Source organism: Anolis sagrei, chromosome 4, assembly GCF_037176765.1.
Source record: "Anolis sagrei isolate rAnoSag1 chromosome 4, rAnoSag1.mat, whole genome shotgun sequence".
In the NCBI taxonomy this organism is placed as follows: Eukaryota; Metazoa; Chordata; class Lepidosauria; order Squamata; family Dactyloidae; genus Anolis; species Anolis sagrei.
In genome coordinates this window covers 10,070,219-10,095,539 of record NC_090024.1, presented here as the reverse complement: position 1 = coordinate 10,095,539, position 25,321 = coordinate 10,070,219, and the positions used below count along the sequence as shown (strand labels likewise).

The 25,321-nt window shown below is 44.1% G+C and overlaps 1 protein-coding gene across 1 annotated transcript in view; it reads right to left on the bottom strand.

The window, feature by feature from the left end:
* Window positions 1–25,321, bottom strand: part of PTP4A3 (protein tyrosine phosphatase 4A3) — a 165,928-nt gene that overhangs the window by 117,312 nt on the left and 23,295 nt on the right. The window contains exon 2 of the mRNA XM_060775942.2: window positions 18,128–18,257. The gene's annotated coding sequence lies outside the window, so the exon portion shown is untranslated. The remainder of the gene's footprint in view (window positions 1–18,127; window positions 18,258–25,321) is intronic.

Genomic DNA, 25,321 nt, shown 5'->3' with positions numbered 1-25,321 from the left:
TTAAAGGTGTCCAGAGGAGGGCAACTAAAGTAATCAAGGGTCTGGAGAACAAGCCCTATGAGGAGCGGCTTAAAGAGCTTGACATGTTTAGCCTGTTGAAGAGAAGACTGAGAAGAGACATAATGGCCCTCTATAAATATGTGAGGGGAAATCACAGGGAGGAGGGAATATTTACATTTCTTGGTAGAGACCTCATGGGCCATCCAGTCCAACCCCCTGCCAAGAAGCAGGAATGTTGCATTCAAAGCACCCCTGACAGATGGCCATCCAGCCTCTGTTTAAAAGCTTCCAAAGAAGGAGCCTCCACCACACTCCGGGGCAGAGAGTTCCACTGCTGAACGGCTCTCACAGTTAGGAAGTTCTTCCTCATGTTCAGATGGAATCTCTTCCCTTGTAGTTTGAAGCCATTGTTCCGCATCCTAGTTTCCAAGGAAGCAGAAAACAAGCTTGCTCCCTCCTCCCTGTGTCTGTTCTTAAGGTGAAAAGCACATGTCTGTGTTTTAAGTGGATTAGGAATAAGTTGGTTTTCCCTGTAATAGGCAGTAAGAGCACCTAAAGCTTCGGAGAGCTCCTGTTCAGCCATTTCAAAGCTCCCTGCTTGATTGGTGATGGCACGATCATCAGCGTAGATGAAACTCTTTGTCCCTTCTGGCAGTGGCTAGTCATTTGTGTCAATGTTAAACGTTGATGGAGCCTAAATTGGATGATGTTGATAGAATCATAGAATCAAAGAGTTGTAAGAGACCTCCTGGGCAATCCAGTCCAACCCCCTGCCAAGAAGTAAGAATGTTGCATTCAAATCACCCCTGACAGATGGCCATCCAGCCTCTGTTTAAAAGCTTCCAAAGAAGGAGCCACCACCACACTCCGGGGCAGAGAGTTCCACTGCTGAACAGCTCTCACAGTCAGGAAGTTCTTCCTAATGTTCAGATGGAATCTCCTTTCTTGTAGTTTGAAGCCATTGTTTCGCATCCTAGTCTCAGGGCAGCAGAAAACAAGCTTGCTCCCTCCTCCCTATGACTTCCTCCCCCATACTTATACATGGCTATCATACCTCCTCTCAGCCTTCTCTTCTTCAGGCTAAACATGCCCAGCTCTTTAAGCCGCTCCTCATAGGGCTTGTTCTCCTGACCCTTGATCATTTGAGTCGCCCTCCTCTGGACACATTCCAGCTTCTCACTATCTCCCTTCAATTGTGGTGCCCAGAATTGGACACAATATTCCAGGTGTGGTCTAACCAAGGCAGAATAGAGCATGGGGAGCATCACTTCCTTAGATCTAGACACTATGCTCCTATTGATGCAGGCCAAAATCCCATTGGCTTTTTTGCTGCCACATGACATTGTTGGCTCATGTTTAACTTGCTGTCCACGAGAACTCCAAGATCTTTTTCACATGTCCTGCTCTCAAGCCATGCGTCCCGCTGTAGCACACACTTTCCATGCAGAACCACAGAACTTTAAGAAATACCTCTGTCTGAAACCCTCAGTATCTATTTCCAGACACAGTGTGGAGTGTACTGAGATACACATCTTTTGGAATGGATAGATGGAAAGGAGTCAGGGGAGAATATTTCAGTATATGATCATGGCAGCAGGATTGCTCTTTGCACAAAGATTGAAGGATTCATCCCTATCCACTATGGAGGAGAATCCCTGGTGGCGCAATGGGTTAAACCCTTGTGCTTGCGGGACTGCTGACTGACAGCTCAGTGGTTCAAATCTGGGGAGAGTGGGTTGAGCTCCCTCTGTCAGCTCCAACATACCATGCGGGGGCATGAGAGAATCCTTCCATAAGGATGGTAAAACATCAAAACATTCAGGCATTTCCTGGACAATGTCCTTACAGATGGCCAATTCTCTCACACCAGAAGCGACTTGCAGTTTTTCAAGTTGCTCCTGACATGGGGAAAGAAAACCTTATGGAGAAAAGGAGGTTGAAATTGACAGTTTTCAGATACACACAGAGCATCCCTTATCCATGATTCTGATATCTTTGAGGCTTTTGGGAGTCATGATCTCAGGTGTCCCAAGAGAGTACTGGAGTTTGCGTCTTAGAAATTACATTATTATTACTACTACTACTACTACTACTATTTATTTATTTACAACATATATATGCGGCCGTTCTCACCCCGAAGGAGACTCAGAGCGGCTTACAAGATATATATACATACAATATATTATATTATTAGCATAGTACAATATCATTATTATATATTACTATATTGTGCTATACCATTATATTTGAATATTATTAGTAATATTATATGTAATATAAAACATGTAATTAAAATTATAATATTGTATTATACATATATTATAGGTAAAGGTTGTCCCCTGACGTTAAGTCCAGTCATGCCTGACTTGGGGGTGTGGTGCTCATCTCCATTTCTAAGCCAGAGCCGGCGTTGTCCATAGACACTTCCAAGGTCATGTGGCCGCATGACTGCATGAAGTGCCGTTACCTTCCCGCCGGAGCAGTACCTATTGATCTATTCACATTTGCATGTTTTTGAACTGCTAGGTTGGCAGAAGCTAGGGCTGACAGTGGAAGCTCACGCCGCTCCCCAGAATTGAACCTGTGACCTTTCGGTCAACAAGCTCAGCAGCTCAGCGCTTTAACCCACTGCACCCCTCGGGGCTTCACATATATTATATGTATATACAATTTATTATTATTATTATTATTATTATTATTATTATTATTCTACAAGGACACTCAAATGGAAATGAAACTTCCAGAAAGGAACACTGACTTTGGAGAACATCGAAGAACTTGGTTCTTGTGGGTTTTTTTGGGCTATAGGGCTATGTTCTAGAGACATTTCTCCTGACGTTTCGCCTGCATCTATGCCAAGCATCCTCAAAGGTAGTGAGGTCTGTTGGAATTAGGACAATGGGTTTATATATCTGTGGAATGGCTGGGGTGGACAAAGGACTCTTCTCTGCTGGAGCTAGGTGTGAATGTTTCAACTGACCACCTTCATTAGCATTTGAAGGCCTGGCTGAGGCTGGGAAAATCTTTTGTTGAGAGGTGTTAAGATGTGCCTGGTTGTTTCCTCTCTGCTGTTTTGCTGTTGTAATAATTACAACAGCAAAACAGCAGAGAGGAAACAACCAGGCACATCTTAACACCTCTCAACAAAAGATTTTCCCAGCCTCAGCCAGTTGAAACATTCACACCCAGCTCCAGCAGAGAAGAGCTCTTTGCCCCACCCCAGCCATTCCACAGATATGTAAACCCATTGTCCTAATTCCAACAGACTTCACTACCTCTGAGGATCCTTGCCATAGATGCAGGCGAAACGTCAGGAGAAATGCCTCTAGAACATGGCCCTATAGCCCGAAAAAACCCACAAGAACCTAGTGATTCCAGCCATGAAAGCCTTCGACAATACATCGAATAACTTGATATCAATGGTCCAGTTCTGCTGATGGGTTAACGTTTGCCAATGCAACGTCTCTTAACAGAAGATTTCCAGGAACCAAACATACATAACACGCCCTCCACTGCCAGGATTTTCAAGTCCTGTCCTTTAAAAGTAGATTTGCTCAGTCTAGCATGGATCCAAATCTGGCAGGGAAAAGTTGCCTCCTGGTTAACCAAACGCTGCCAACAGACACTCGCAGTGCTTTTCGGGTGCCCAAGCAACTAGGCACCTGGGAGATTTCCAACTTCTATAATTCTCAACATCAGACAGATGGAAGGAACCCAAACATCATGTTCTCCTTTCAAATTGTGGGTTTACTGGCTTAAGAGAGGTAAAAAAGAAGGGGATGAAAACCCAGTGCTAGTCTGGTGACACTTTTAAGTGACACGATGCACAATGTTCTCAATGGCGAAGGAAAGGAACGCTGGCAACAGCTTAACGCTATCAGTTTTATTGACACTTAACAATTGAGTTAATTGGTCAAACACAATATTCCTCAAGTAATTGATGGCAATGCAGTCAACCTTCCAAATTTGTTGGGATTACACTCACAGAATGACCACAAAAGATAGGGAAAAACTGCAAAAAACAAAACAAAAACAAAGTAAACAAATAAACAAAAAAATCTGCTTTTTTTGGACCTGGAAAACTCCTCTAGATCCTCCCAGCATTTCCAATATAAGCTGACTAGAGTTATAGTGGGAAACCTAACGAGAACTTATTAATCAAATCCCCCTTTGACGTCTCATAAATCCACTCCTTTGGGATGTTGACTTGAATTTGCTTACTGCAATTTGGGTGACAACACAAGGTATTCAGTATAATATCCCGATGTGGTTATAGATGTGTGTCTGAACACAGACACAGTCATCATTATGCATTAGCAAGAGATTTTGTGGATCTTGGACTCGCAGATATTCTCTTCTATTGTTACACAATTGAAAAAGATCTGTGATTTTGTGGATTTTGGAAGTTGAAACTTATATTCTGTCTTTATACCTTGGAAATATATTTTCTCTGGATCTTTCTGGAGGACACAACCCACCATTGGCAAAAAAAAAAAAAGCCAATGGGATTTTGGCCTGCATCAATAGGAGCCTAGTGTCTAGATCTAGGGAAGTCATGCTCCCCATGCTCTATTCTGCTTTGGTTAGACCACACCTGGGATATTGTGTCCAATTCTGGGCACCACAATTGAAGAGTGCGTTGCAATTGAGATGTAACTAAGGAATGTACTACCATGGCCTGATCTGGCATCTCAAGATATGGGAGCAGCTAGGAATAAGGGTTAATTGTGCAAAGGTGCTCCTGATCACCGCTGACACCTGGGGTTCCAGGGTCAGCAATGAATCCAGGATCACCCCCAGACTGCGTATCTGTGTCTTCAGAAGTGTGATACTATCCAGAATGAGTTGTATCCCCATACCGTGATCTGCCTTACGACTGACGAGGGATATCTCTGTCTTGTCAGGATTTAGTTTCAATCTATTCGCCCTCATCCAGTCCATTACTGATGTCACATTGCCAGGGCTTTGCCTTAGTTAGGCAGAGATGAACCAAACTTCCAGTTCTATCGAACAGTTTAATTAAAACAGCACTTACTTGCTGGCTGTTTTAATAGACCAAAATATAAAACATAAAGATAACACTCAGCCACAGAATAAACAAAAACTGATAGCAAAAACAACTCCGTAGTCAAAAGGGTCCAGTCCAGTGGTCAAACGCCAAGAGTTCAATAAACAAAGTCCAGGGATCAAGAGTCTATACCAGGGGTCCACAAACATTTTAAACAGAGGGCCAGGTCACAGTTCCTCAAACTGTTGGAAGGCCAGATTATAATTTGAAAAAAAAAATTAATGAATTCCTATGCATATCACATATCTTATTTGTAGTACAAAAATCACTTAAAACAATACAATAATTAAAATGAAGAACAATTTTAACAAAAATATACTTATTAGTATCTCAGTGGGAAGTGTGGACCTGCTTTTGGCTGATGAGATAGGATTATTGTCACTGTTGTTGTGTGCTTTAAAGTCATTTCAGACTTAAGTTGACCCTGAGCGAGGGCCAGGTAAATGACCTTGGAGGGCCACATCCAGCCCCCGGGCCTTAGTTTGAGGACCCCTGGTCTATACCGTAGTGAAAAGCCAGTCCAAAGGTTCAAGGTTCAAGGTTCCAGGATTCCAAGATTACAGGAGACAGGTCAGGATACCGAAAATCCAACAGACCTGGAGGGAAAATCAGCAGCATCCACCACCAAAGCGTCCACCACCTAAAGATCAGTCCCAAGGTTAACTCCTTAAATCCAGTAACACCCAGCTGCAACCTATCCCCTGCATATCTCCACCCTTAATTGCTTTTACCTGTAAACTGTTACTTACAAACTACTCAGCCCTTTAGAACCAAGACTTACATTAACCATTCCATCACCAACTGCCAGGTCTACCACCACTAACCACCATCAACTATGGAACATATGACAACTGATGACAGGCACCACTTCAGGATCAGAATGGCATCCTTGGCTTTTGGCGCAAAGGAGTAATAGAAAGTTGGGTGTCATTTGCATAAATATGACACCGAACTCCAAAACTCCTATGATCTCTCCAAGCGGTTTCATGTAAATTATTCATGGAATCTATGTGCATCTTATAATCAATGGTGTTTTAGAATTGATTAAATACGCTATGATGATGATAATGAATATTATTATTTCAGATTTCATGAAGAAATGCTTCTTCTTTATTCCAAAAATCCCAAATAAAATGGAATAAATAAATCCTAACCCCAAAGCACACCTGGTCCCAATCTTTTCAGATAAGGGATGTTCAACCTGTACATAAACAAATAAACATAAATGCAAGGCACGCAGTTAAATGAAGGACGGTCTCTCTGAGCGCCAGCAAACGCTCCAATGGAAACCCGAGAGCTGTTGGCAACCCCAGGCGCCCAAGCTGCCATTGGCTGCTTCTCATGCACGGCTGGCTCTTTGCAGATCTGCTGGGCCTCCATCTGGGCGGTCAACCAGAAACAGAAAGTAGGTTACTGTCCCAGCAGCCCAGCCAACCATCCATCCCCATGCAACTACCTTTTGCGAGGCAGCTGGAGCTGCTCTAACAGCCACAGTGAGAACCAGAAGCCACAAAATAGGCATACAACATACACAACCAGCTGCTAGGATTTTTGATTTTCACGGCTCTCAGTACTTCTCACAAAGGCTTCCTGTCAAGACAGAAATGTCAAAGAGGGGGAAAGAAACCAAGGGTGCATCTACACTGTAGAATTCATGCCGTTCGACAGTAGTTCACCTTCCATGGCTGTCTGATATGGAAAATTCAGGGAGTTGTAGTTTTACAAGGCTGGTAACCTAGCCAAAACAAACACAATGGATTTGTGGGTTGTTGTAGGTTTTTTTGGGCTATATGGCCATGGTCTAGAGGCATTCTCTCCTGATGTTTCGCCTGCATCTATGGCAAGCATCCTCAGAGGTAGTGAGGTCTGTTGGAAGTAGGAAAAAGGGTTTATATATCTGTGGAATGACCTAGTTCCAACAGACCTCACTACCTCTGAGGATGCTTGCCATAGATGCAGGCGAAACGTCAGGAGAGAATGCCTCTAGACCATGGCCATATAGCCCCAAAAAAGGGGAGAAGCAAATAAAGTTCCATGTAAATTTAAGGACTTCAGATGTGCCTCCAATTCCCGGCTGACTTTCTGAACACATCAGAGCAGGTACTGCCAGTTGCTAACGTTTGATTACAGTCACAACTCTTAGCAAGCCTTACTGGGAGAAAGAAAAAGGAAATTCATTTCTCAGGAATCCAAACCAGCAACAGATTTTGCACAGCTGTTGAAACCCTCTGGCTTCAAGCCCTCGATAACTGCTGATTTAAAACAAGACAAGACTTAAAAGAAACATGCACCTAGCTATTAGGAGCCCTGGCAAGGTGGCTGCGACAAGAATCCCATGCGTGGAAAATCAGTTAACCTGTTTGTCACCATCAATTCTTCCAGGCGAGACTTGGAAGGGAAGAGGAGCTTTGCCAACCCACGCTGGTGGGATTCCCACAGAAAAAACACCTGCTTCCTACATCTTTAATGTTGTTTGCATGAAGGGCCACGTTGTTGAAGCAATGCAAATATTTTACGGGAAGGGAAGGCCTCTCAACAGCTAATTTTGCAAAAGTCGGTAAAGACACTCTCATATCAACATTACTGCAACTCACACAGATTTTGCTATATCCTTGCAGTAAAAACAAAAGTGCAATTTGCATTATAGGGTAATGTGAATTCAGAGAAGGTCGGTAGCTCCATAATAAGTTTGCAAAAGGTCCTCTATTTCAACCACAGTGTGAATCAATCAATCAATCAATGGTGGCGCAGTGAGTTAAAGCCCTGTGCCGGCAGGACTGAAGACCGACAGGTTGCAGGTTCGAATCCGGGGAGAGGCGGATGAGCTCCCTCTATCAGCTCCAGCTCCTCATGTGGGGACATGAGAGAAGCCTCTCACATCAAATCATCCGGGCGTCTCCTGGGCAACGTCCTTGCAGGCGGCCAATTCTCTCACACCAGAAGCGACTTGCAGTTTCTCAAGTCGCTCCTGACACGACTAATAATAATAATCAATCAATTAAATCAATAAATCAGAGGTTTGAGCATTGGACTATTCTGAAGGTAAAGGTCTCCCCTTGACATTAAGTCTAGTCATGTCCAACTCTAGGGGGTTGGTGCTCATCTCCATTTCAAAGCCAAAGAGCTGGTGTTGTCCATAGACACCTCCAAGGCAATGTAGTCAACATGACTGCATGGAGTGCTGGTACCTTTCCGCCAAAGTGGTACCTATTGATCTACTCATATTTGCATGTTTTCCAACTGCTAAGTTAGCAGAAGCTGGGGCTATCAGTGGGACATCATCCTGCTCCCTGGATTTGAACTGCTGATCTTTCAGTCAGCAAGTTCAGCAGTTTAATGCGCTGCACCACTGGAGGATGACTTTGGGCAAGTCACACTATTTCAGCTTCAGAGGAAGGGAAAGGCAAACCACCTCTTGCCAAGACACCCCAGTGAAAGGTTTGCCTTAGGTTTGCCATAAGTTGGAAACAACTTGAAAAGCAAATAACAACAAATCAATAACATCTATCGACATCATCACCCGTGCCACTGCATTTCCGATTTCCACGTACAGCTATGAAAACTGGACAGTGCATAAAGCTGACAGGAGGAGAGTAATCCTATCAGAAATGTGGTACTAGAGGGGATTTCTGCAGGCAACCTGTATTGCTAAAAAGACAAATAGCTCAAATCAAGCCTGAACTCTCCCTAGAAGCCACGATGACAATACTGAAAGTGTTGTACTTTCAACATGTTGTGAGAAGTCATGCCATGCCAGCACGTCAACGACTTAAATCAAGAAATAGTTTTCTAAGATCTACAGAGACACCCGCTGGAACACCTCAGCAAGCGAGAGTCCAAAAGTGGCAGGCTCAAAACCAGAACCTCAATCAATGGCTGATACCCAATGAGAGACTCCCCTCTGGGCACACAGAGGACTGGGCGACTTGGAAGGTGCTGAACAGACTGCGCTCTGGCACCATGAGATGCAGAGCCAACCTCAAGAAATGGGGCCACAAAGTGGAATCCACGACATGCGAGTGTGGAGAAGAGCAAACCACTGACCACCTGTTGCAATGCAACCTGAGCCCCGCCACATGCACAATGGAGGACCTCCTTGCGGCAACACCAGAAGCACTCCAAGTGGCCAGATACTGGTCAAAGGACATCTAATCAACTACCAACCTTGCAAACTTTGTGTTTTGCTTGTTTGTTTGTTTAAAAAAATGTTTGGTCTGCTCCTGACACGATAAATAAATAAAATAAATGCCTGGTCCTTGCCTTCCCCCATGAAAAACACAGAACTTTCCCTTTTCTGAGATGATGATGGAAGACGAGAGAGAGCTCCATGGGAGGATGCCAACATTGCAGGATGGTTATCAGCAAGCTGGTCTTTGGTTTGCTTCTTGCAAAAGGAACTGGGAGCGGGGGAATGTTGTGTTAGTTGCTCACTCAGCACATGGCAGCCAGCCAGTGTGTCGGCCCAACAGTGACTCCTTGGCTGGCACCGAGTTCAAATAATGTCTGCCCAGGCAAGCAGTCTTCCTGATAGAGGGAGAGAAACCCTTTTGCTGCATCTCTCTCACATAGAATCATAGAATCAAAGAGTTGGAAGAGACCCCATGGGCCATCCAGTCCAACCCCCTGCCAAGAAGCAGGAATATTGCATTCAAATCACCCCTGACAAATGGCCATCCAGCCTCTGTTTAAAAGCTTCCAAAGAAGGAGCCTCCACCACACTCCGGGGCAGAGAGTTCCATGTCTCTTTGAAGTTGGCAGGAGACCGGGCACATCGATCACACATTAGTCTGTACCACCATCACCAAGAATTGAATCACCAGTTTGCCATAGGAATTGAATGGAAACAGAGCATAAAATGTTCTATGCTCTATATAAATATTGATATAAATGTTCTATGTAAATATAGTAAATAAATAAATATGTCAGCATTTCTCGACCTGGGGGTGTCAGGAGGGGGTGTCAGAGGGGTCGCCAGAGACCATCAGAAAACACAGTATGTTCTGTTGGTCATGGGGCTTCTGTGTGGGAAGTTTGGCCCAATTCTATCCTTGGTGGGGTTCAGAATGCTTTTTGATTATAGGTGAACTATAAATCCCAGCAACTACAACTCCCAAATGTCAAAGTCTATTTTCCCCAAACTCCATTTGTGTTCACATTTGGGCATATAGAATATTCATGACATTGGTCCAGATACATCATTGTTTGAGTCCACAGTGTTCTCTGGATGCAGGTGAACTACAACTCCAAAACTCAAGGTCAGTGCCCACCAAACCCTTCCAGTATTTTCTGTTGGTCATGGGAGTTCTGAGTGCCAAGTTTGGCCCAATTCCATCGTTGGTAGAGTCCAGAATGTTCTTTGATTGTAGGTGAACTAGAAATCCCAGCAACTATAACTCTTAAATGACAAAATCAATCCCCACCAACTCCACCAGTATTCAAATTTGGGTGTATCGGGTACTTGTGCCAAATTTGGTCCAGTGAATGAAAATGCATCCTGCATATCAGATATTTACATTACGATTAATAACAGTTATGAAGTAGCAATGAAAATAATGTTATGGTTGGGGGTCACCACAACATGAGGAACTGTATTAAGGGGTTGTCACATTAGGAAGGTTGGGAATCACTGTTCTAAAGCTACATTAACTACTGCTATATATATTTCATTAACTACTGCATGCATATTTCAAAATTTTTCCATGTTCTTTGGACCTTCCAAAACTACAGGAATTACTGCAATGCAATGCTGCTTAGCCATTGTTCAAGATCTAGCTGCAAATGCAGAGTTACAGTCACTTGATCTCCATCTAAATCGTAGCTTCATCCTGGGATTTGTAGCATGGTAAGGTCCTCGGAATTCTTTGCTAGAGAGCTCTCGTGCCTGTTTAACAATGGTCCGTTAGTTCTTCACTCAACGGTGAGTGAGAAGCCTGAATGGTTGAAAAGCCATTGACCGCACAATTGAAGTATAATTTTCCTATCGAAGTGGAATTTCACTTCTCAATATTCCCAGCTTTCTTGCTTTTTTAATTCTCCAAAACCCAGGTTCCCAGGCCTTCTGGGCCTTTGAAGACATGCCTGGAAACACCCACATGTGATCACAGCCTTTGACCGGCTGACTCGACAGAAATTCTGGGAGCCTAGGCCTCAATGCTTTGCAAACCAAACACAGTCAGCAAACGCAGCAGTATTTCGTGGCACTATGATCATACCCAGTTGGGCATTCTTCTTCCAGGGCTTTCAACCATTCCCAATGCTGACATGGAGTGAGGTGCTGAAGCATCACATCTACTTCATAAGGTTGACTTGGTGAGAATTTCTGTTGATGCGTTTGCTTTATGTGTGCAAGTTTTCCCATGGAAGCCGTTGGCATGTGTAGTTCAATGTGGAATGGCTCCATGCCACATAATGAAAGTTCTGCATGGATGGGCGTAAGTCTCTAGCTGTGCATCTAGTGTATCTCAACCTGGGGATCAGGATCCCTGGAGGGGTCACCAAAGACCATCAGAAAACATGTATTTCTGATGATCTGAGGAACCTCTTTGGCTTGAAGATCTCAACAAGGTCCATACAGACCATCAGAAATCATAATATTTCTGATATTTCTTGTCCTGAATCAGTGTTTCCCAACCTGGGGGCCAGGACCCCTGGAGGGGTCATGAGAGGGTTTCAGAGGGGTCACCAAAGACCATCAGAAAACATGTATTTCTGATTATCTGAGGAACCTCTTTGGCAGAGAAGGCTTGAAGATCTCTACAAGGCCCATACAGTCCAACTCCCTATCATCCTGACAGATGTCCATCCAGCCTATGCCTAAAAACTTTCAGAGAAGGAGACTCCACCACACTCCACTGTGAAACAGCTCTTACCATCAGGAATTTCTTCCTAATGTTTTGTTGGAATCTCTTTTCATTCAGTTTGAATCCACTGCGCTTGTCCTAGATCAGTGTTTTCCAACCTAGGGGTCGGGATCCCTGGGGAGGGGTCACGAGGGGGTTTCAGAGGGGTCACCAAAGACCATCAAAAAAACATGCATTTCTGATGATCTGAGGAACCTCTTTGGCAGAGAAGGCTTGAAGATCTCTACAAGGCCCATACAGTCCAACTCCCTGTCACCCTGACAGATGGCCATCCAGTCTCTGCCTAAAAACGTTCAGAGAAGGAGACTCCACCACACTCCACTGTGAAACAAGTCAAAACTTTTGGAGAAGAAGATTGCACCACACTCCACTGTGAAACAACTCTCACCATTGGGAAGTTCTTCCTAATGTTTTGTTGGAATCTCTTTTCATTCAACTTGAATCCACTGCACTTATCCTAGATCACTGTTTTCCAACCTAGGGGTCGGGATCCCGGGGGGGGGGGGGGAGGGAGCAAGGGGATTTTAGAGGGGTCATCAAAGACCATCAGAAAACACATATTTATGATGGTCTTAGGAACCTCTTTGACAGAGAAGGCTTGGAGATCTCTCTGCTTATCATTCTCTTGCTTTTTGGAAACACACAGCGAATCCTCCCACCAAAAGCCCTCCTCCACTGTGATTGGCTGGCCTCACAGCCAAGGTGAGGGCTGTTTCTGAGTCTCCAAGCGGGGAGGGGAGAGCAGGCATGCTCAGTGCATGACAGTGTGGTGCATATGCACGGGTAAAGGAAAGCATGAGAAGCTGGAGGGAGGCTCATGCCTGTGAATCCCTTCAAGACATGGTAATTCTGTATGGGAAGTTTGGCCCAACTGTATTATTGGTGAGGTTCAGAATGCTCTTTGATTGTAGGTGAACTATACATCCTAGCAACTACAACTCCCAAATGTCAAGATTCTATTTTCCCCAAACTCTGCCAGTGTTCACATTTGGGCATATTGAGTATTCATGTCAAAGTTGATCCTGATCTATCATTATTTGAGTCCACAGTGCTCTCTGGATGTAGTTGTACTACAACTCCAAAACTCAAGGTCAATGCCCACCAAACCCTTCCAGTATTTTCTGTTGGTCATGGGAGAACTGTGTGCCAAGTTTGATTCAATTCCATCATAGGTGAAGTTCAGAATGTTCTTTGATTGTAGGTGAACTATAAATCTCAGCAACTACAACTCCCAAATGTCAAGGTCTATTTCCCCCAACTTCCACCAGTGTTTACATTTCGGCATATTGAGTATTCACGCCAAATTTGCTCCTGATCTATCATTGTTTTGAGTCTACAGTGCTCTATGGATGTAGATGAACTACAACTCCTAAACTTAAGGTCAACGCCCACCAAACCCTTCTAGTCTTTTCTGTACATCATGGGAGTTCTGTGTGCGAAGTTTGGTTCAATTCTATATTTAGTGGAGTTCATTATGCAGGTAAAATAATGTTATGGTTGGGGGTCACCACAACATGAGGAACTGTATTAAGGGTCGCGGCATTAGGAAGGTTGAGAACCACTGATCTAGTGCAACATAGGATGAGTTTCCCTTCTCCAGAATTCTGAAGTCCAAAATACTCCAAAATCCAACATTGTTGGTAGAGAAGGTCATGACACCTTTGCTTTCTGTTGGTTCAATGTACTGACTTGGTTTCATGCTCAAACCTATTCAAATATTGTACAAAATTATCTTCAGGCTACATGTACAAGGTGTATATCAAACTTCAATGAATTTCGTGTTTAGACTTGGGTCCTATCTTAAGATATCTCATACTGTATATGCAAAAAAAAATCCACTTCAAATCCAAAATATAGAACATTTTATGCCTCAAGCATTTTGGATAAGGAGTACTCAACCTTGGCCATCAACACATGGCTTGCCTAAGAAAACCCCATGAGGTGGGCTGAGGTACAGTGTGTGTGAACATGTTTCCATGTCACCTGTTGAACTTATGGTGACTCTCTGAATTTCACAGGGTTTTCTTAGGTAAGGAATCCTAAAAGGTGGTTTTACTTGTTCCTGCTTCTGAAACGTAGCCTAATCTTCATTGGTGGTCTCCCATCCAAGTACATCTCATAGCTGACCCTGCTTGCTCTCCAAAATCAGATGGGAACTGGTGCCTTTGGGGTATCTGGGCCCTCCCATGTGCAAATATTTAGGATGAAAGCTCTCATAAGGGACTCATTTCACCAACAAAACCGTTCTGCTGCGCTGTTCCTATTTAAAACTGCACCCCTGCTGATCTCTCCCCTCCCTGCCTTAGAGTCACCCCCCTTCCATATTCACTGTTGCTGCAACTGCTTTTCTGATGTGGTTGAAAGCTTCCTTTGAAATTCAGATCATTAGCCAAAAAGTCCAGGGTGGTCCCTTTAGTATCTCGTGATCCTTTTAACGTTCCTATTGCATTTGCTTGCGCCCAGGAATGGTGCACAGCATTCTGGTGCCCCTGAGGCTCATGGTGGGCCTGCTTTCAAGGTTATACGGCATCTGTTCAACACTGAATGCATACCCAGATACTTGGCCAAGAATATGTCCTTCAATCTTTTTTTAATTTTGGGGAGCAATCATATAGTAAGCCTACTCTCTTCTCCTGCTCTCTCTTTCTCCCTGTATACACAACCACACACAAGTATGACCCTCCATACGCAAGGTAAGTGCTGTAGTAGAGTGTGCTGGTCAAGCTACAACTGGTAGTAGAAGGGGAAAGAGGGCTGCTCAGGTGTTGGAGCAAGAGCAGAAAAGGAAACGAATTAGGGAGATATTCATGACACCTACAGATACTGATTTGTTCGAAGGTTTCTCAAATTCTGAAATGGTGGAGGAGGGAGATGGGGGCAGAGGTTTGAAGCGGGTTACTCGGGAGTAAGAGTCAGATGAAGAATAGGAAAGGAAGCAGATCCATGAAATACTTAACGCTCCAACTGAGGAGGAAGACTTTATGGGATTCACGGGGAGTGATGGGACTGGGAGTGATAACGGAGAGGAGGACGGGCTGGACTGGACCCGTGTGCAAGAGATCAGGGACATATGTACACAACCAACATCTAGTGAGGAGTTTGAAGGGTTTTCTGGAGAGTGGCAACCTGATAATACATGGGGTGATCTAAGTCTTTATAGACACTGGAAAAGTTGGAGGGACGGGCGGTGGCGAGCAGCTGTGGAAGCCAAAGCAGCTGAGAGTGATGAAGACAGGGTGGGGAACAGTTCATCATCCGATAATGAGTTATAGGATAAAAGAAGGTATCAAATATTGGGAACTTTGCAGTAGGCAAAGTGTTGTATTCATGTTTGGGACTTTGTTGCTGCCACTACTCTTGACTTGGGTCCTGGGACTGCAGACTGCTGTGTTACCGTGCTTCTACAGATTGGAATCTCGTAAGTGCTGACTTCAACTCCCGTTTTGACTTCGGATTGGTTTTGGATGACGACATCGCTTCCTGGACTTTATCTTCTGTTTCTGGACGTGCTTTGACTTGGGACTGTTTTTTGACAGCGATTCTGTTTGCTTCCACCTTGTTTCCTCATGCTTACTGAACTCGTGATTTTGAAGCAGTTTGCTAAAACTTTTTGTTATTTCGGATTATATTCCAGTATAATCCGGATTTTCCGCTACGTTTTGTTTTTTTGCACAGCAGTTGCTGCAGACTTTTTAGTTATTGCTAGAAACACTGAGTTAAGTGTTCCTAAGCTATTTTTGTTGTGTTAATAAACATTGTTTGGACCTTTACTTTGTGTTTGGCTCCTTTAAGGCATTTGGTTCACGACAGTAAACATATGGGTGCACAAAACTACAGGTTATTATAGCAACCCCTACTGAACAATTAATGTTTGGCAGAATTATACTATCTATCTATATAAAAATGCTCTCTTCGTTTTGAGTGACATAATTAAAAAAAACGACTGGACTAATTGCCACCAAATTTGGCCACAAGAAACCTACTAATCCAAGGAGTGACCATCACTCAAAAGTATTGTTTTTGTCATTTGGGAGTTGTAGTTGCTGGGATTTATAGTTCACCTACAATCAAAGAGCATTCTGAACTCCATCAACGATGGAATTTAACCAAACTTGGCACATAGAACTCCCATGACCAACAGAAAACACTAGAAGGGTTTGGTGGGCATTGACCTTGAGTTTGGGAGTTGTAGTTCACCTACACTCAGAGAGCACTATGGACTCAACAATGAAGGATCTATATCAAACTTGGCACGAATACTCCATATGCCCAAGTATGAACACAGATGGAGTTTGGGGAAAATAGGCCTTCACATTTGGGAGTTGTCATTGCTGGGATTTATAGTTCACCTACAATCAAGGAGCATTCTGAACTCCACCAATGACAGGATTGCGCCAAACTTCCCACACAGAACCCTCATGACCAACAGAAAATACTGTGTTTTCTGGTGGTCTTTGGCAGCCCTTCTGACACCCCCTCGCAACCCCCCCCCAAGAGTCCCAAACCCCAGGTTGAGAAATGCTGCCTTAACGCCATCCAGTCCAACTCCCTTCACCAGGGCAAGAAAACATAATCAAAGCCCTCCTGACAAAGGGCCATCCAGCCATTCACACACACACACACAAATGTATATGACAGATGCAATATCAAAGATTTGAAAGGGACCCCTCAAGGACAGTGATATGTTGCATGTTCCATGGTGGGCAAACCAGACAGTCTCCACATCAACACTGACAAAGAAACAGCAAGAAATACTGTTTACCCACAAACATAAAGACATTACATATATTAGAAATCAATACTTTCTCATTACTTTATTTTCCAGATCAACAGACTGGGCCACAGCAACGCCTTGCAGGGGACCACTAGTATATTATAATTATGTATTTTATATTACATGTAATATTACTAATAATATTGTCATGGTTGGTCCTGAAAAGGACCGTTGGTTGTTTTGCTTGCTTGCTTGCATGCTGGTCGCTTCTGTGGCGAGAGAATCTGCCGTCTACGAAGACGTTGCCCAGGGGACGCCCGGATGTCTTGCAGTCCTGCAAGGAGGCTTCTCTCATGTCCCCAGCAAGCGAGAGTCCAAAAGTGGCAGGCTCAAACCCAGCACCTCAGCCAATGGCTGATACCAAATGAGAGACTCCCTCCTGGGCACACAGAAGACTGGGCGACTTGGAAGGCGCTGAACAGACTGCGCTCTGGCACCACGAGATGCAGAGCCAACCTTCAGAAATGGGGCTACAAAGTAGAATCCTCGACATGCGAGTGTGGAGAAAGCAAACCACTGACCACCTGCTGCAATGCAGCCTGAGCACAATGGGGGACCTTCTTGAAGCAACACCAGAAGCACTCCAAGTGGCCAGATACTGGTCAAAGGACATTTAATCAACTACCAAACTCACAAGTTGTGTATTTTTCTGTTTGTTTGCTTTGTTCTGTTAGACTGGTTGTTCTGACATGACAAATAAATACTAATAATATTACAGTATAATGGTATAGTACAATATAGTAATATATAATACTAATATTGTGCTATGCTAATAATATAATATGTTGTATTTACATATTACTTGTAAGCCACTCTGAGTCCCTTTTCTGGGTGCATCTGGGTGCACCACAACCATTACACATTGTTGTTATGTATGATTTTTAGATCCCACTCGACTTTGTGAAATTTGAGGGAAGCATTCAATTAAAATACATTTAGCAGCTTAAGCAGTAAGTCATCCTAACCCTTTTAATCCAATGTTAGAAGGAGTAACCTCCAACATATTCATAACTACAATTCTCATGCAGAACAAACACAACGCACCACAATTCCAGACAACTCTCCTTCTGCTCCGACACTGCAGTGTCCCCGACAAGACATACAAATAACGTGGCCCAAATTCAGAACACACAATGAGCCCAACACAACAAAACTACTGCCCGAGAGAAGGATAAGAATCTTGAGTTCTCCAGATATGGTTGGACTACAAATCCCACTTCCAGTCATCATAGCCAATGGAAGTTACAGTTCACAAAGTCTGTTGAGCCACTTTAGTCTCACTTTGGATTTAAAGGGGGAAAGCCACACATTCTTGATGACAAAACAACCCTGAAAGCAATTTAAACAAGAGCACATTCTTCATAGTTATTTGAGTTAGTTTATTTTCCTCCAAGGGAGAATAGTAGACACAAGTTAACGACTTACCTAAATTAACACAGACATCCAGGAAAGCCCCTCAGAACACATCCAAGTGCCGGCCGCAGTAATTTCATCTCCATTCAATTATTTTCATCCTCAGCACTTTCCTAAGTCACCATCCATCCATGATTCGCACCTGCAAAGAGAAAGAGAGGTGTGAAATTGTATGTCCAGTAGCCTAGATGTTTGGAATTAAAGCTGGTACCACACAGGTATCTTACGGTTTCCTTATAGAGGTAGTCTGATATTTCTGTCTGATCAGGAATCACCACACTCTGTTCAAGATTGTACAAAACATGCATATGGTGGTGATGCATACATGCAGTGGGTTGTGCATTCAGCTGTACATTCAGTATCTGGATTCAAGTTGTACAACACTGACATTCAACACAAGTTAGACCACACCTGGAATATTGTGTCCAATTCTGGGCACCACAATTCAAGAGAGATATTGACAAGCTGGAATGTGTCCAGAGGAGGGCGACTAAAATATCAAGGGTCTAGAGAACAAGCCCTATGAGGAGTGGCTTAAGGAGCTGGGCATGTTTATCCTGAAGAAGAGAAGGCTGAGAGGAGATATGATAGCCAATGCCATGTATAAATATGTGAGAGGAAGCCACAGGGAGGAGGGAGCAAGCTTGTTTACTGCTTCCATGGAGATTAGGACAAGGTACAATGGCTTCCAACTACAAGAGAGGAGATTCCACCTGAACATGAGGAAGAACTTCCTGACTGTGAGAGCTGTTCAGCAGTGGAACTCTCTGCCCTAGAGTGTGGTGGAAGCTTTTAAACAGAGGCTGGATGGTCATCTGTCAGGGGTGATTTGAATGCAATATTTCTGCTTCTTGGCAGGGGGTTGGACAGGATGGCCCATGAGGTCTCTTCCAACTCTTGATTCTATGATTCCGTACCAGAATTCATGCATAACTTGAGACATGAGGATTTACATGCCATGCTGTAGACCAGTGGTTCCCAACCTTTTTTGGACCAGGGACCACTTTGACCAGGGACCTCACTCCAACATTAGTACCAAAAGGATTATGAATCTGTTTTTGGTCAATTTTGGATTCAGTTTGGTTATTTGGGTTGCAGATTCAGAAAATTGCATTGAATAGACCACATCAGCTCTAGTTTCTGATACAGAACATAAGCCACCCACTAGTCGCCGTCTGCTCATTCACAGAAAACCATATTGGATAATCTAGAGCTGATATGGTACTAGTAATCTCTCATGGGTAGTCAGCCTCTACCCCTTCCGACATCCCTGTTGTCTTGGCACTATAAGATGGTTTCGTGAGATCAGTTGCTCTCGCTGCCATGTGGTTTCAAGGCAACGTTGTAGTAATGGTGAGACCATGGACCGTATTTTCATTCTTGTGGACCACTGGTGGTTCACGGACTACAGGTTGGGAACCACTGCTGTGGACTGATGCATTTCCAAAAACCCAGTTTACAACCCCATTTGAAACAGTCAACCACTTTGAAGTCACACCGGAGTCTGGGAGAATAAAGGATTCAAATCCTGCTTTGTCCAAGGTGAGCAACAGCAGAGTTTCTCTAAAGGTATATTGCAACCAAACAAACAAAACCCCAGCATCACAGGTTGTCGTAAATCAGAAATGGCTTTGAAGGCTCACAGCAACAAAACAGTTCCTAAATAGAAGTGATTTCTGATCACCTTGTGTCATCCAACAATGAATCTAAACCCTTAAAAGGTTTTAGTCTGCCCAGTGTTTTACTACTCTAAACACCTTCGCAGAAGCATACAAGAAGCTCAGCCTGTCATTGAACATCGAGAAAAACGAAGTTCTCTTCCAGCAGTCACCAGCCAATCCCTTTCCAATGCCAGAAATACAGCTTAATGGTGTAAGATTAGAAAATGTTGACCATTTCCGCTACCTTGGCAGCCACCTCTCCACAAAGATCAATAGTAAAGGTAAAGGTAGTCCCCTGACATTAAGTCAGTCATGTCTGACTCTGGGGTGTGGTGCTCATCTCCATTTCTAAGCCGAAGAGCCAGCGTTGTCCGTAGACACCTCCAAGGTCATGTGGCCAGCATGACTGCATGGAGCGCCGTTAATATTGATCAATATTGACACTGAAATACAACACCGCCTGAGCTCTGTGAGGGCAGCTTTTTTCTGAATGAAGCAGAGAGTGTTTGAGGACTGAGAAATCTGTAGGGAGACCAAGGTGCTTGTTTATAAAGCTATTGTCCTCCCAACCCTGCTATACACCTGCGAGACGTGGACTATCTACAGACATCACATGCAACTCCTGGAACGATTCCATCAGCGCTGCCTCCAGAAAATCCTGCAAATCTCTTGGGAAGACAAGCAGACAAATGTCAGCACGCTGGAAGAAGCAAAGACCACCAGCATCGAAGCAATGGTCTTCCATCAACAACTCCGCTGGACCGGCCACGTTGTCTGGATGCCCAACCACCGTCTCCCAAAGCAGTTGTTCTACTCTGAACTCAAGAATGGAAAATGGAATGTTGGTGGGCAAGAAAAGAGATTTAAAGATGGGCTCAAAGCCAACCTTAAAAATTCTGGCATAGACACTGAGAACTGGGAAGCCCTTGAGCACTCCAGCTGGATGTCAGTTGTGACCAGCAGTGCTGCAGAATTGGAAGAGGCACAAATGGAGGGCGAAAAAGCGAAATGTGCCAAGTGAAAGGCGTGTCAAGCCAACCCAGACCAGGATCGCCTTCCACTTGGAAACCAATGCCCTCACTGCAGGAGAAGATGCAGATCAAGAATAGGGTTCCACAGTCACCTACGGACCCACCGCCAGTACACTAACCTTGGAAGACAATCCTACTCGGACGAGGGATCGCCTAAATAAGTAAGTACCAGTCTGTTGCATAGGAGGAAAGGAAGGGTACACGTTGTTATTTCTGTGGCATCTCTGTTCAGACATACAGCCAAAACCATGGTTTACTTATCTCAAATACGTAACTGTAAGCCATGGTTTATTACTGCCAAACAATAGAACACTGAGTTGCCCTTCTACTACAATGGTTCTCAACCTGTGGGTCCCCAGGTGTTTTGGCCTACAACCCCAGCTGTTAGGGTTTCTGGGAGTTGAAGACCAAACCATCTGGGGAGCCAGAGGTTGAGAACCACTGTTCTACTAAGATAAAGGATTTTCCAAACCAGGATTCGTTTTACACATTGGTTCCCAAGATCTCACCCCAAAGCCTGGCACTAAAGAAACAGGCTCCTTGTAACTGGCAACCTTCCCCGCCCAATAAAAACTTCTGCCTTCCTCGCTGCCAATGCACAAGCCTGGGAAAAGTGCAACTGCTAACGCAACAGAACGTCACAGATGCAATGAACCAAAAAGGCTTCTGACCGCTGCGAGGCGGGTCTCAGCAGTGAGTAAACTTTGCTAGGTTGGGATCACTGCTCTGCCTGCAAATTATACCAATCCTTGTGTTTGGACTGTGGTGTGCATTACATCAGATGGTGTTTATCGGGGTCGTCACTTGTATACAGAGACACACAAATGGAAATCGGTAGATTTCGTAATTGCACCTTGCATCTACACTGATAATTCTATAGTGAGCAACTGAATGTTTTAGATGACACTTATGGGTTTTATGTAAGCTCTGTGTACTTACAAGATGAATGTTTTACTGTTGTAAACACACATGATGGTGCAAGCTTATTTAGGAAGCGTTTCTAATTATGGGGAAATCATAAGATATGTAGTTTAAAAGAGTGCATGTTTGTAAGGGTATATGGGTGGGTGATTCAGTTCAATTCAGACTGTAATGAGATGGAAAATACATAGGTTTGTGTGTGTTAAATCACTTGAAGGTAAAATAATCATAGAATCATAGAATCAAAGAGTTGGAAGAGACCTCATGGGCCATCTAGTCCAACCCCCTGCCAAGAAGCAGGAATATTGCATTCAAACCATCCCTGACAGATGGCCATCCAGCCTCTGTTTAAAAGCTTCCAAAGAAGGAGCCTCCACCACACTCCGGGGCAGAGAGTTCCACTGCTGAACGGCTCTCACAGTCAGGAAGTTCTTCCTCGTGTTCAGATGGAATCTCCTCTCTTGTAGTTTGAAGCCATTGTTCCGCGTCCTAGTCTCCAAGGAAGCAGAAAACAAGCTTGCTCCCTCCTCCCTGTGGCTTCCTCTCACATATTTATACATGGCTATCATATCCCCTCTCAGCCTTCTCTTCTTCAGGCTAAACATGACGAGCTCCTTAAGCCGCTCCTCATAGGGCTTGTTCTCCAGACCTTTTATCATTTTAGTCACTCTCCTCTGGACACATTCCAGCTTGTCAATATCTCTCTTGAATTGTGGTGCCCAGAATTGGACACAATATTCCAGGTGTGGTCTAACCAAAGCGGGATAGAGGGGTAGCATGGCTTCCCTAGATCTAGACACTATGCTCCTATTGATGCAGGCCAAAATCCCATTGGCTTTTTTTGCCGCCACATCACATTGTTGGCTCATGTTTAACTTGTTGTCCACGAGGACTCCAAGATCTTTTTCACACGTACTGCTCTCGAGCCAGGCATTGTCCCCCATTCTGTATCTTTGCATTTCGTTTTTCCTGCCAAAGTGGAGTATCTTGCATTTGTCACTGTTGAACTTCATTTTGTTAGTTTTGGTCCATCTCTCTAATCTGTCAAGATCGTTTTGAATCCTGCTCCTATCCTCTGGAGTATTGGCTATCCCTATGCAAATGGGGACATTCCAGTTTCTAAAGGATTTTGCAGCTCTGAGTTTTCATGGAGAAATTCTCCAATATTGGAGTAGACTGCAATGCTTTCCTCCTTATCCAAGGATCAAATACTTTTCAAAATAAGAGAACAGAGAGGCATTGTGTTCTAAGGTTTGGCTTCTCCCAAACTTTCAACTGCAGAGCTTTAAAGAGAGCCAATTTGACTTGTATTTACTTAGCAAATCAAAGCTGTATCTCCACCTGAGAAAGGTTTAAAAAGAAAACTAGAATATACAATTGACTTCATGCTGAACAGTATATCTCAGCACTGAGGGTTCCCAGACTTTTAGATTTCCACAAGAATTGAACCCAAACATATTAGATACCTGCATACGAGAAATTTTACAAGACAATACAAATATGTGTCTTGTTTTGTTTTAAATAAAGAAATTAACCCTGAAGAGCATAGTTATCTTGCGTTTATTTCCATGAGAAATTCCTTAGGACTGAAAAATAAAATTCCTGGGGAGAAATATGGGGACGTAACGCTTCATCTCACTGGAGAATGAATCCCTAAAGGCTCCTCCCTGAACTACAAACCCCAGAATTCTGCAGGATCATAGAATCATAGAATCAAAGAGTTGGAAGAGACCTCATGGGCCATCCAGTCCAACCTCCTACCAAGAAGCAGGAATATTGCATTCAAATCACCCCTGACAGATGGCCATCCAGCCTATGTTTAAAAGCTTCCAAAGAAGGCGCCTCCACCACACTCCGGGGCAGAGAGTTCCACTGCTGAACGGCTCTCACAGTCAGGAAGTTCTTCCTCGTGTTCAGATGGAATCTCCTTCCTTGTAGTTTGAAGCCATTGTTCCTTGTCCTAGTCTCCAGGGAAGCAGAAAACAAGCTTGCTCCCTCCTCCCTGTGGCTTCCTCTCACATATTTATACATGGCTATCATATCTCCTCTCAGCCTTCTCTTCTTCAGGCTAAACATGCCCAGCTCCTTAAGCCGCTCCTCAAAGGGCTTGTTCTCCAGAACCTTGATCATTTTTGTCACCTAGATGCAGGCGAAACGTCAGGAGAGAAGGCTTCTAGAACATGGCCATATAGCCCAAAAAACCTACAACAACCCAGCGGTTCCAGCCATGAAAGCCTTCGACAAACACGAATCAAGGAACATGAAAGGCACTGCAGACTACTTCAACCAGAGAAGACAGCCATAGCAGAGCACCTGATGAACCAACCTGGACACAGCATGTTATCTGAGAAGACAGAAATGCTGGACCACTCTCACAACCACCATGTCAGATTACACAGAAAAGCCATTGAAATCCACAAGCATGTGGACAATTTCAACAAAAAGGAGGAAACCATGAAAATGAACAAAATCTGGCTAACAGCCGGTATACTGCCTGGGATTTCTGGGAGTTGTAGGACAAAGCACCTGGGGACCTACAGGTTGAGAACCACTGTCATAGTGGATCATCCACCTGCAAAGGACCAAGGCAGTGACATCTCCAGCCCACCCCCTGTTTGGGTATCAGCCAGCACGTCAACGACTTAAATCAAGAAATAGTTTTCTAAGATCTACAGAGACACTCGCTGGAAGACCTCAACAAGCGAGAGTCCAAAAGTGGCAGGCTCAAACCCAGAACCTCAATCCATGGATGAGGTTGAGAACCACTGACCTATGGAAACTTGACTAACAGAGCTAATAGGGTCAAAACAGTCTAGCTATACCATTTGTAAATGCATGCTTACTGAGGAAAGCCCTTTGGAAGTTCCTTCCCATGGTGTGTCCACACCAACGATGTGCCAGAATGGCCCCTTTGTGCCCAGTAAGCTCTGAAATGTGGCAAATGGAAGACATCGCAAGAATGAGAGGGGTGCTTGAAGGAATGACAGCATGCCTCTCATGCCATATCCCTGGAATCACTGGTCATTATGCAGACTGGATGTTGAAAGGGCATGGCGAAGGCATTGCCCATGAATCTGAGCATATCCAGATTCCTGGGCTTTTTGCCAGCGTGCACCCACATGCCGACAATTGGGGTTTTGTTCCCTGCACTATAACATCTCAAGGGATGCGTTCCAGTAGCTGTAATGCGTAACACCACCCTACAAAAGACTCCTCCATCCCATTACTACTGAACGTCAGACCCATCAAGAATGACTTTTTGGAAGATGGGGAGGAACGGGACCCTCTGGGAGGCTTGAATTTTGACTAAAATTATGGAAGTTTGTAGCAGGCATGGGCAAACTTCGGCCCTCCGGGTGTTTTGGACTTCAACTCCCACAATTCCTAACAGCCTATCGGCTGTTAGGAATTGTGGGAGTTGAAGTCCAAAACACCCGGAGGGCCGAAGTTTGCCCATGCCTGCTATATAGGCTACATGAGAATATAGGGTAAATAGCATCCATCCAAAGACAGGACTACTGTGCTATGTCTTAGGGAAATCAGCTTGAGTTTGAAATATGCATGGCATTCTCCAAATATATTCATCTCCCAGC